Source organism: Oncorhynchus mykiss, chromosome 23 (genome assembly GCF_057628025.1).
Source record: "Oncorhynchus mykiss isolate SJ-2025 chromosome 23, ASM5762802v1, whole genome shotgun sequence".
NCBI lineage: Eukaryota > Metazoa > Chordata > Actinopteri > Salmoniformes > Salmonidae > Oncorhynchus > Oncorhynchus mykiss.
In genome coordinates this window covers 26551953-26564972 of record NC_143044.1, presented here as the reverse complement: position 1 = coordinate 26564972, position 13020 = coordinate 26551953, and the positions used below count along the sequence as shown (strand labels likewise).

The 13020-nt window shown below is 44.9% G+C and overlaps 1 protein-coding gene across 1 annotated transcript in view; it reads left to right on the top strand.

The window, feature by feature from the left end:
* LOC110502661 (golgin subfamily A member 7B) overlaps window positions 1-13020 on the top strand; it is a 55414-nt gene that overhangs the window by 19586 nt on the left and 22808 nt on the right. The window lies entirely within an intron of this gene.

Here is a 13020-nt window from a genome sequence, read left to right as displayed (position 1 = left end):
TTTATAATCTATGCATAGTCACTTTAACTCTACCTACATGTACATATTACCTAACCAGTGCCCCTGCACATTGACTAAGTACTGTATATACAGCGTCGGAAGTTTACATACACTTACATTGGAGTCATTAAAACTTGTTTTTCAACCAGTCTAACAAATTTCTGGTTAACAAACTATAGCTTTGGAAAGTCGGGTTAGGACATCTACTTTGTGCATGACACAAGTAGTTTGTGTAGACACAAATTATTTACAGACAGATTGTTTCACTTATAATTCACTGTATCACAATTCCAGTGGGTCAGAAGTTTACATACAGTAAGTTGACTGTGCCTTTAAACAGCTTGGAAAATTCCAGAAAATGATGTCATGGCTTTAGAAGCTTCTGATACGCTAATTGACATAAATTGAGTCAATAGGAGGTGTACCTGTGCATGTATTTCAAGGCCTACCTTCAAACTCAGTGCCTCTTTGCTTGACATCCTGGTAATATCAAAAGAAATCAGCCAAGACCTCAGGAAAAAAATGGTAGACCTCCACAAGTCTGGTTCATCCTTGGGAGCAATTTCCAAACGACTGAAGGTACCACGTTCATCTGTACAAACAGTAGGACGCAAGTATAAACACCATTGGACCACCAAGCCATCATACCGCTCAGGAAGGAGACGCGTTCTGTCTCCTAGAGATGAACGTACTTTGGTGCGAAAAGTGCAAATCAATCCCAGAACAACAGCAAAGCACCTTGTGAAGATGCTGGAGGAAACCGGTACAAAAGTATCTCTATCCACAGTAAAACGAGTCCTATATCAACATAACCTGGAAGGCCACTCAGCAAGGAAGAAGCCACTGCTCCAAAACCGCCATAAAAAGGCCAGACTACCATTTGCAACTGCACATGAGAACAAAGATCGTACTTTTTGGAGCAATTTCCTCTGGTATGATAAAACAAAAATAGAACAGTTTGGCCATAATGACATTTGTTATGTTTGGAGGAAAGAGTGGGAGGTTTGCAAGCCGAGAAACACCATCCCAACCGTGAAGCACCGGGGTGGCAGCATCATGTTATGGGACTTGTGCACTTCACAAAATAGATGGCGACATGAGGGAGGAAAATGATGTGGATATATTGAAGCAACTTCTCAAGACATCAGTCTGGAAGATAAAGCTTGGTCGCAAATGGGTCTTCCAAATGGACAATGACCCCAAGCATACTTCCAAAGTTGTCAAGGTATTGGAGTGGCCATCACAAAGCCCTGACCTCAATCCCATAGAACATTTGTGGGCAGAAATTTGCAAGCAATGAGGCCTACAAACCTGGCTCAGTTACTGTCACATCTGCTCCTGCTACACCCTCTGGTGTTCATCCGGGGTCTTCTTGACCTGCAGTTACTCCCCCTGTACACTCTCCCTCTCTGTGTGATTGTGTGGTTGGAGCCAGGTGTGCTGGAGTCAGAGCAGATCCCTACCAGCTGCAACTCATTCCATAATCAAGATCTCTTCAAATACTCAGTCCTGCCACTTCCCCTCTGCCAGATCGTAATCTCTGCTCAGTCAGTTCACGATTCTAGCCATTTATGATTATTCAAGATCCTGTTACTCTGCTGTGCCTGTTTCCCTGCCTGACACCATTTATCCTCTCATTGCAGTTACCGCTCTGTCTCTGGCTCCTGTCTCCTCTTCCACATCTCACCACCCAACCTTGCTCTGGATTTTACTCACCACCACTGCCTTGGATTCCCCACAGAACCTGTTTACCCTGTTCTACTCAGCTAACTCCAACCTCCGTCTCTACATCTGGTTTTTCTGCAACTCATCCGAGCTTCTCCGGATCTGCACTCCATATCTCCCAGTGTAACAATAAATATTTTGGTTCATTCATCCCTGTTTCCTCATCTGAGTCTGCTCTTGTGTTCCCCTGTGTCGCTCCGCTTAACAGTACGATCTGGCCCAGAGATGAACCCAGCAGACTCCACTACTCTTCACCAAAGTATTGTTGGTCAAGGCAGCCTATTTGAGCAACATGACCAAGCCCTGAAAGCCCTACTGGAGAACATCAAGGAGTTTTCACGGACCCTGTCTGACCTACAGGTCCAAACCTCCGCCCAGAGTTCACAACCGTCTCAAGTCCCTCTTCTCCACCCCGAGAGCCTTTTGTTCTGACTCCTGAGCGCTATGATGGTAATCTTGGCGCTTGCAGAGCCTTTCTTGTGCAATGTTCACTAGTATTTGAGCAACAGCCCTACTCTTATGCTAGTGAACGAGCCAATATGTATTTTTTGATTGGCTGCCTTTGTGGAGCAGCTCTTTCCTGGGCCACTGCTTGTGGGAGAGACAGTCACCTATCTGCTTCTCCTAAGGTGGATTCACAGATGAGATGAGGAAGGTCTTCGACAACCCTGTCTGTGGAAAGGATGCCGCTAAATGACTTCTGTCCCTTCGGCAAGGCTCCCAGAGTGTGGCCGAAATGGCATGTGAGTTCCGCACCCTCGCTGCAGAGAGCGGCTGGAATGACCGAGGCCCTTCAGGGAGTATTCCGGAACGCACTCACTGAGACCCTCAAAGATGAGTTGGTGTCCAGAGAGGAGCCTGATGGACTTGATGAACTAATTTTTCTCACTATCCGCATTGACAACCGTCTCTGTGAGCGTCGGAGGGAGAGGGGAGGTAGGGTTGCATGTCCCATAATATCTGCTTCAGTGCCTCCAGGCATGTTGTAATCCTGTACCCATGCAGCTCGGCCTGACCCGTCTATCTCCAGAGGAGAGGTAGAGGCGTATCAGTACTAGGAGCTGTCTTTATTATGGCCAGGTTGGTCACCTGGTCTCCACTTGTTCCCTGTGTCCAGCAAAAGAGGGGGCTCAGCAGTAGTGGGGAATATACTTTTGAGCCAAATCGCCTGCCCATCATCTCCCAGACCCCTGCTTGAGGCCAATCTTGTGTGGCAGAACCAGGCTTTTCCTCTGCCTGCTCTCATCGATTCAGGTGCCGACGAGAGCTTTCTGGACCGAGGGTTCGTTAGGACTGGGGCTTCTGGAATGCACTGGGGTGCAGACAAGGCAGGAGGAAGGGCAGATTGTAGACAATTAGAATGACAAAATGTACTCCAAGTAGTTACCCTTTCGGTAGACCAGTCAAACTGTGGGTTGTGTAGCTTTAACCATGGATGACCCAGAACCAGAGATGAGTGAGAACAGTCGATTATGTGAAAACTGATCTTTTCCTGGTGATTTCCAGAGAGACACAGGATAACAGGGACAGTTCTCTCCAAAACACGGAAGAGTAGTTTTCCATTGACAGCGTTGGCATCCAGAGGTGAATCGAATGAAACAGTGTCCAGACCCAACTGATTGTCTTCTGTTCCTCCAGAATATCACAGTCTAGCTCCTGTATTCAGTAAGCCCCACACCCCATCTCTGCAGCCTCATTGGCCTTTCGACTGTGCTATCGAGCTTCAGCCTGGAGCTCCTCTCCCTAGTAGCAGGTTGTATAACCTCTCTCGCCCCGAGCAAGAAGCCATGGAAGAATACATCCAGGACTCCCTGGCTGTCGGACATATCAGGCCTTCTTCTTCTCCGGTGGGAGCTGGGGTTTTCTTTGTCAAGAAGAAGGATGAGTCACTGAGGCCATGGATAGACTTCCGTGGGTTGAATAGCATCACTGTCAGGAACAAGTATCCCTTGTCACTTATCAGTGCTGCTTTTGCCCCCCTCCATGGTGTCACAGTGTTTACTAAACTTGACCTCCGGAATGCCTACCTACTTTAAATTGCCTGAACAGCACCAGAATATAAAGATTAAATATATTTTCAATAAAGATTTGCCTAGCTCCGTGGAGATCCTAGGAACCGCAAGAGTGTCATGTCCACTCCCGCTCCGGGGCTTGACTTCACTGGTCTACTAATCACCGGTCCTGGCAACCCATCTTTACGCACACCTGGCAACCATCATTACGCACACCTGCGTCTCATCAGTCACACCTCGACTTCATTACTCCATTGATTACTTACCCTATATATAGCACTATTTTGTTATCAGTCTCAGATGGTATTGTTTTTGTTTCTATGTCAGACGCTTCTCTTGTTTTGTATCGCGCCATGTTCGTTATTATTAAACTCACTAACTGCACCTGCATCCTGAGTCCCTGCGTCTGTTACAAAAAGTTAACCAATCCTGTGAACGGATTAGGCAACTCAGGTGTCTATACTTCAACAGCAAAGTTGGATAACGTTTCTGAAGTTGGGCCTTGTTAACATAAAGGGAGTTGTAGTGGCTTCCTTTCCTCTTTACCGTAGCCACTGCCCTATCCTGAAGCGGGATTGTTTCGTACGCATACAGTCCACACTCAAGGTTTCCAAACGGCAAAAACATTCAATGCGATCCAGGGATATGGTGCAACAAAAAGGTTTATTCTTCTTATATCTAACAAAAAAATTATTCTCCAATCAACTTAAATCATAGATTACTTGACATGGAAAATACATAATATGACCTGTCTGTATGGTCAAAAATACTATACCGCTCCCACGTCTAGCTAAGACTCCTCCCCCCACCCGATGGCCCTTTTGTGGCTGTTTATTTACCACCACAGACAGATGCTGGCACTAAGACCGCACTCAGTCAGCTGTATAAGGAAAGAAGCAAACAGGAAACCACTCACCCAGAGGCGGAGACGTTAATGCAGGGAAATTTAAATCAGTTCAACCAAATTTATATCAACATGTTAAATGTGCAACCAGAGGGAAAAAATTCTAGATCACCTGTACTCAACACACAGAGACGCGTACAAAGCTCTCCCTCGCCCTCCATTTGGTAAATCTGACCACAACTCTATCCTCCTGATTCCTGCTTACAAGCAAACATTTAAGCAGGAAGCACCAGTGACTCTATAAAAAAAAGTGGTAAGATGAAGCAGATGCTAAACTACAGGACTGTTTTGCGATCACATACTGGAACATGTTCCGGGATTCTTCCGATGGCATTGAGGAGTACACCACATCAGTCACTGGCTTTATCAATAAGTGCATCGAGGACCGCACAGTGACTGTAAGTACATACCCCAACCAGAAGCCATGGATTACAAGCAACATTCGCAATGAGCTAAAGGGTAGAGCTGCCGCTTTCAAGGTGCGGGACTCTAACCCGGAAGCTTACAAGAAATCCTGCTATGCCCTGCGACGAACCAACAAACAGGCAAAGCATCAATACAGGGCTAAGATTGAATCATACTACACCGGCTCCGACGCTCGTCTTATGTGGCAGGGCTTGCAAACTATTACAGACTACAAAGGGAAGCACAGCCGCAAGCTGCCCAGTGACACGGGCATGCCAGACGAGCTAAATCACTATGCTCACTTTGAGGCAAGCAACACTGAGGCATGCATGAGAGCATCAGCTGTTCCGGACAACTGTGTGATCACCCTCTCAATAGCCGACGTGAGTAAGACCTTTAAGCAGGTCAACATACACAAGGCTGCGGGGCCAGACAGATTATCAGGACGTGTGCTCCGGGCATGTGCTGACCAACTGGCAGGTGTCTTCACTGACATTTTCAACATGTCCCTGATTGAGTCTGTAATACCAACATGTTTTAATCAGACCACCATAGTCCCTGTGCTCAAGAACACAAAGGCAACCTGCCTAAATGACTACAGACTCGTAGCACTCATGTTTGTAGCCATGAAGTGCTTTGAAATGCCTTTAATGGCTCACATCAACACCATTATCCCAGAAACCCTAGACCCACCCCAATTTGCATACCGCCCAAACAGATCCACAGATGATGCAATCTATTTTGCACTCCACACTGCCCTTTCCCACCTGGACAAAAGGAACACTTATGTGAGATTGCTATTCATTGACTACAGATCAGCGTTCAACACTATAGTACCCTCAAAGCTCATCACTAAGCTAAGGATCCTGGGACTAAACAGCTCCATCTGCAACTGGATCGCGGACTTCCTGACGGGCCGCACCCAGGTGGTAGGGTAGGTAGCAACACATCTGCCACGCTGATCCTCAACACTGGAGCTCCACAGGGGTGCGTTCTCAGTCCCCTCCTGTACTCCCTGTTCACCAATGAATGCATGGCCATGCACGACTACATCATTAAGTTTGCAGACGACACAAAAGTAGGCAAAAGTAGGCCTGATCACCGACAACAACGAGACGAGGAGGTCAGAGACCTGGCCGCGTGGTGCCGGAATAACAACCTATCCCTCAATGTAACCAAGACTAAGGAGATTATTGTGGACTACAGGAAAAGGAGGACCGAGAACGCCCCCATTCTCACTGACGGGGCTGTAGTGGAGCAGGTTGAGAGCTTCACGTTACTCGGTGTCCACATCAACAACAAACTAGAACGGTCCAAACACACCAAGACAGTCGTGAAGAGGGCACGACAAAGGCTATTCCCCCTCAGGAAACTAAAAAGTTTTGTCATGGGTCCTGAGATCCTCAAAAGGTTCTACAGCTGCAACATCGAGAGCATCCTGACTGGTTGCAAGGCACTACAGAGCCATTACTACAGGTAGTGCGTACGGCCCAGTACATCAGTGGGGCTAAGCTGCCTGTCATCCAGGACCTCTACACCAGGCAGTGTCAGAGGAAGGCCCTAAAAATTGTCAAAGACCCCAGCCACCCCAGTCATAGACTGTTCTATCTACTACCGCATGGCAAGCGGTACCGGAGTGCCAAGTCTAGGACAAAAAGGCTTCTCAACAGTTTTTATCCCCAAGCCATAAGACTCCTGAACAGGTAATCAAATGGATACCCGGACTGTTTGCATTGTGTGCCCCCCCCCAACCCCTCTTTTTACGCTGTTGCTACTCTCTGTTTATCATATATGCAAAGTCACTTTAACTATACATTCATGTACATACTACCTCAATTGGGCTGACCAACCGTTGCTCCCGCACATTGGCTAACCGGGCTATCTGCATTGTGTCCCGCCAACCCCTCTTTTACGTTACTGCTACTCTCTGGTCATCATATATGCATAGTCACACCATATCTACATGTACATGCTACCTCAATCAGCCTGACTAACCGGTGTCTGTATGTAGCCTCGCTACTTTTATAGCCTCGCTACTGTATATAGCCTGTCTTTTTACTGTTGTTTTATTTCTTTACTTACCTATTGTTCACTTAACACCTTTTTTTGCACTATTGGTTAGAGCCTGTAAATAAGCATTTCACTGTAAGGTCTACCTGTTGTATTCGGCGCACGTGACAAATTAGCTTTGATTTGATTTGAACTTCCTGCCTTTAACACACCTACAGTACAATGAATGGACAAGAGGGGGGGGCAGAAACAAAGTTACACTAACAACAAATGAATACATCTCAATCAGGTAAATATAAATCATAAAGGTACCTAATATTTCATCATATACATTCATATTTAATTTATTACACTAACGTACATGGGAGCTCTGTATGTTCTGTCTTTTATACAAATATGTCCAAATCGGCTCTAACATACCGGCCACTAATTGTTAACTGCACTGAATGCACAACAATTACTTAATATTCAAACATAGAGCCAATACACAAATCATTATACACCAGATAACTATTACAGTTCATAGCTATATACAAATATACAAGGTCCCATATAGGAAAGGAGTCCATAGATCTCAGTCTGAGTTGAAGTGTTCAGGTGTTCAACTTCCAAAAATGTAAAGAGTTTGACGCCCAAAAATGTATGACTACGACATCAAAGAATAAGAGTACGACATGCACGAATAAGAAGGGATACATGATTCAAAGATGGAGCACTGTGTGTGTATGTACAGTGCCTTGCGAAAGTATTCGGCCCCCTTGAACTTTGCGACCTTTTGCCACATTTCAGGCTTCAAACATAAAGATATAAAACTGTATTTTTTTGTGAAGAATCAACAAGTGGGACACAATCATGAAGTGGAACAACATTTATTGCATCTTTCAAACTTTTTTAACAAATCAAAAACTGAAAAATTGGGCGTGCAAAATTATTCAGCCCCCTTAAGTTAATACTTTGTAGCGCCACCTTTTGCTGCGATTACAGCTGTAAGTCGCTTGGGGTATGTCTCTATCAGTTTTGCACATCGAGAGACTGAAATGTTTTCCCATTCCTCCTTGCAAAACAGCTCGAGCTCAGTGAGGTTGGATGGAGAGCATTTGTGAACAGCAGTTTTCAGTTCTTTCCACAGATTCTCGATTGGATTCAGGTCTGGACTTTGACTTGGCCATTCTAACACCTGGATATGTTTATTTTTGAACCATTCCATTGTAGATTTTGCTTTATGTTTTGGATCATTGTCTTGTTGGAAGACAAATCTCCGTCCCAGTCTCAGGTCTTTTGCAGACTCCATCAGGTTTTCTTCCAGAATGGTCCTGTATTTGGCTCCATCCATCTTCCCATCAATTTTAACCATCTTCCCTGTCCCTGCTGAAGAAAAGCAGGCCCAAACCATGATGCTGCCACCACCATGTTTGACAGTGGGTATGGTGTGTTCAGGGTGATGAGCTGTGTTGCTTTTACGCCAAACATAACGTTTTGCATTGTTGCCAAAAAGTTCAATTTTGGTTTCATCTGACCAGAGCACCTTCTTCCACATGTTTGGTGTGTCTCCCAGGTGGCTTGTGGCAAACTTTAAACGACACTTTTTATGGATATCTTTAAGAAATGGCTTTCTTCTTGCCACTCTTCCATAAAGGCCAGATTTGTGCAATATACGACTGATTGTTGTCCTATGGACAGAGTCTCCCACCTCAGCTGTAGATCTCTGCAGTTCATCCAGAGTGATCATGGGCCTCTTGGCTGCATCTCTGATCAGTCTTCTCCTTGTATGAGCTGAAAGTTTAGAGGGACGGCCAGGTCTTGGTAGATTTGCAGTGGTCTGATACTCCTTCCATTTCAATATTATCGCTTGCACAGTGCTCCTTGGGATGTTTAAAGCTTGGGAAATATTTTTGTATCCAAATCCGGCTTTAAACTTCTTCACAACAGTATCTCGGACCTGCCTGGTGTGTTCCTTGTTCTTCATGATGCTCTCTGCGCTTTTAACGGACCTCTGAGACTATCACAGTGCAGGTGCATTTATACGGAGACTTGATTACACACGGGTGGATTGTATTTATCATCATTAGTCATTTAGGTCAATATTGGATCATTCAGAGATCCTCACTGAACTTCTGGAGAGAGTTTACTGCACTGAAAGTAAAGGGGCTGAATAATTTTGCACACCCAATCTTTCAGTTTTTGATTTGTTAAAAAAGTTTGAAATATCCAATAAATGTCGTTCCACTTCATGATTGTGTCCCACTTGTTGTTGATTCTTCACAAGAAAATACAGTTTTATATCTTTATGTTTGAAGCCTGAAATGTGGCAAAAGGTCGCAAAGTTCAAGGGGGCCGAATACTTTCGCAAGGCACTGTATGTGTGTGTATCTCACTCCACCGCCTCAAGGAGCAGACAGAGTTTATTGATAGGTCTCTGTAAGGTATTGGTCTTGGTCTTAACCATGACGCTCCTGACAAGACCATTGACCCCTGGCAAAGCCTCCACCACACGCCCCATTAGCTAAGAGTTCCTTGGGGTGGTGTCATCGACGATGACAACAAGGTCACCAGGACTGAAGTTTCTCTTAGTTTTGTTCCACTTGTTCCGGTCCTGCATGAGTAGAAGATACTCCTTGATCCATCTCTTCCAGAAGAGGTCAGTGATATATTGTACTTGCTTCCATCTCCTTCGTGAGTATAGGTTGCTTCTCTGAAATAGTCCTGGTGGCAGGACTGGCTTTGCTTTCAGATGGAGCAGATGGTTCGGATTCAGAGATTCTAGATCATTAGGGTAATTTGTTACAGTTGTAATTGGTCTGTCGTTCATAATCGCCTCAACTTCACACAATGTCAAGATCTAGGGGTCTTAACAAAATAATACAAAACGATGCGCTATTACCATCAAGTATTCTCACGGCTTGCTAGAACATTGTGAACTGCAGTGGCATAGTGGTCTAAGCAGTGCGCTCCGGCTCTGCACCATGGAAAATAAGAGCACCTCCTCCCAGCTGCCCACTGCAATGAGGCTAGGAAACACTGTCACCACCAATAAATCTACGATAATCGATAATTTCAATAAGCCTTTCTCTACGGCTGGCCATGCTTTCCTCCTGGCTACCCCAACCCCAACCCCAGCCAACAGCTCCGCACCACCCACAGCAACTTGTCAAAGCCTCCCCAGCTTCTCATTCACCCAAATCCAGATAGCTGATGTTCTGAAAGAGCTGCAAAACCCATGGACCCATGAAAATCAGCTGGGCTAGACAATCTGGACCCTTCTTTCTAAAACTACCCGCCGCCATTGTTACAACCCCTATTACTAGTCTGTTCAACCTCTCTTTCGTATCGTCCGAGATCCTAAAGATTGGAAAGCTGACACGGTCATCCCCCTCTTCAAAGGGGGTGATACTCTAGACCCAAACTGTTACAGATCTATATCCAACCTGCCCTTCCTTTCTAAAGTCTTTGAAACCCAAGATAACAAACAGATCACTGACCATTTCTAATCCCACCGTACCTTCTCTGAGGTGAAATCCGGTTTCCGAGCTGGTCACGGGTGCACCTCAGCCACGCTCAAGGTACTAAATGATATCATAACAGCCATCGATAAAAGACAGTACTGTGCAGCCATCTTCATCGACCTGGCCAAGGCTTTCGACTCTGTCAATCACCGTATTCTTATTGGCAGACTCAACAGCCTTGGTTTCTCAAATGACTGCCTCGTCTGGTTCACCAACTACTTCTCAGAGTTCAGTTTGTCAAATCAGAGGGCCTGTTATCCGGACCTCTGGCAGTCTCTATGGGGGCACCACAGGGTTCAATTCTTGGGCCGACTCTTTTCTCTGTATATGTCAATAATGTTGCTCTTGCTGTGGGTGATTCCTTGATCCAGCTCACCTTGATCTCACTATCCTGTATATATCTGGCCCTTCTTTGGACACTGTGTTAATAGACCTCCAAACGAGCTTCAATCTCATACAACACTCCTTCCGTGGCCTACAACTGCTCTTAAACGTAAGTAAAACTAAATGCATGCTCTTCAACCGATCGCTGCCCACCCGTCTCGCATCACTACTCTGGACGGTTCTTAGAAAATTCAAAATTAAATCTAGAATCGGCTTCCTATTTCGCAACAAAGCATCCATCACTCACGCTGCCAAACATACCCTCGTAAAACTGACTATCCTACCAATCCTCAACTTTGGCGATGTTGTTTACAAAATAGCCTCCAACACTCCACTCAGCAAATTGGATGCAGTCTATCACAGTGCCATCCTTTTTTGTCACCAAAGCCCCATATACCACCTACCACTACGACCTGTATGCTTTGTACCCAATGGCTCCAGGTCATCTATGAGTCTTTGCTAGGTAAGGATCAACCTTATCTCAGCTCACTGGTCACCATAACAACACCCACCCGTAGCACTCGCTCCAGGAGGTATCTCACTGGTCATCCCCAAAGCCAACACCTTCCAGTTCTCTGCTGTCAATGACTGGAACGAATTGCAAAAATCGCTGAAGTTGGAGACTTATATCTCCCTCACTAACTTTAAGCATCAGCTATCTGAGCAGCTTACCGATTGCTGCAGCTGTACACAGTCCATCTGCAGATAGCCCATCCAACTACCTACCTCATCTCCATATTGTTTTTATTTACTTTTTTTGCTCTTTTTTGCACACCAGTATTTCTACTTGCACATCATCCTCTGCACATCTATCACTCCAGTGTTAATTTGCTAAATTGTAATTACTTTGCTACTATTGGCCTATTTATTGCCTTACCTCCTTACTCCATTTGCACACACTGTATATAGATTTTTATATTGTGTTATTGACTGTACTTTTGTTTATCCCATGTGTTACTTTGTGTTGTTGTTTTTGTCGCACTGCTTTGCTTGATCTTGGCCAGGTCGCAGTTGTAAATGAGAACTTGTTCTCAACTGGCCTACCTGGTTAAATAAATGTGAAATATATATATTTTTTAATTCCATGCTGTTATTGATGTCACGTTAGCGTAGCATCTTAGCGTAGCATCTTCGTTAACATGCTACGCTAACCTAACATCAATCACAGCGGCTGGATTGCTTATGCAGCACTCCATGCTCCTGTGGACAGTTACAATGCTGATGGGCCATGCTTCTGCTGACTTCAATCTAACAATGTCACAGTTTGATCAGGCTCTATGGGGTTTTATATACACTGTGAGACCAAGGTGAGTTGATCAGAGAGGTTCTGTCACGCACACGCACACACCAACACACACCCCACTCACACACGAAAATACACACATACTGGTAGCCTTGTGTTTGTGAGGAGCAAGATTATTTGAACTAATTTGACATTGAGAGTGCCAATGTAGCATCAGTATTGGGTGACACTAAGAACAGTTGGTCTAAAGGCTGGTATCTTATGGGTATGGGAAGTTCACATGAAACACTGAGACATTAAAAAAGCTTCTCAAGTGTGTAATTTCCACTTTAAAATGTCAGACTTGATATATCCTAACTAAAATTGTATTCACCCCATACAAAAATATACATTTATTATAATCCACATATAATTCACAATTTCTGTTGCTGCATGAATATTTTCCTGCTGTGAGAAACTGGTCAAATGAAGATAGCACTAAGGTGTACTAAGGTTTGACTGGTTTGGAAACCTGCCATTTGACGCAGGGAAATAAACTGAATTGGTTCAATAACCTGAATTAGTGATGAGTGTCGGCTGAGAGAACATTGTTTTTTGTAGTTGTTCTGACACGCTATGCGTAATCAGTGTGCTTTGATGACAAAGATGTTGATCTAGACCGTGGGTAGTCCTGGGAATCTGTCCACTCATACATGCTCACTGGTGTGTGGCCTCTTATCAGCTGGACACACGTATACATCACACACACACACACACACACTAGCACAAAGCAGTGGACAGCTGAAGTCAACATAGTGTATCAGAGGCTCAATCAGACCTGTGTGTGTGTGTGTG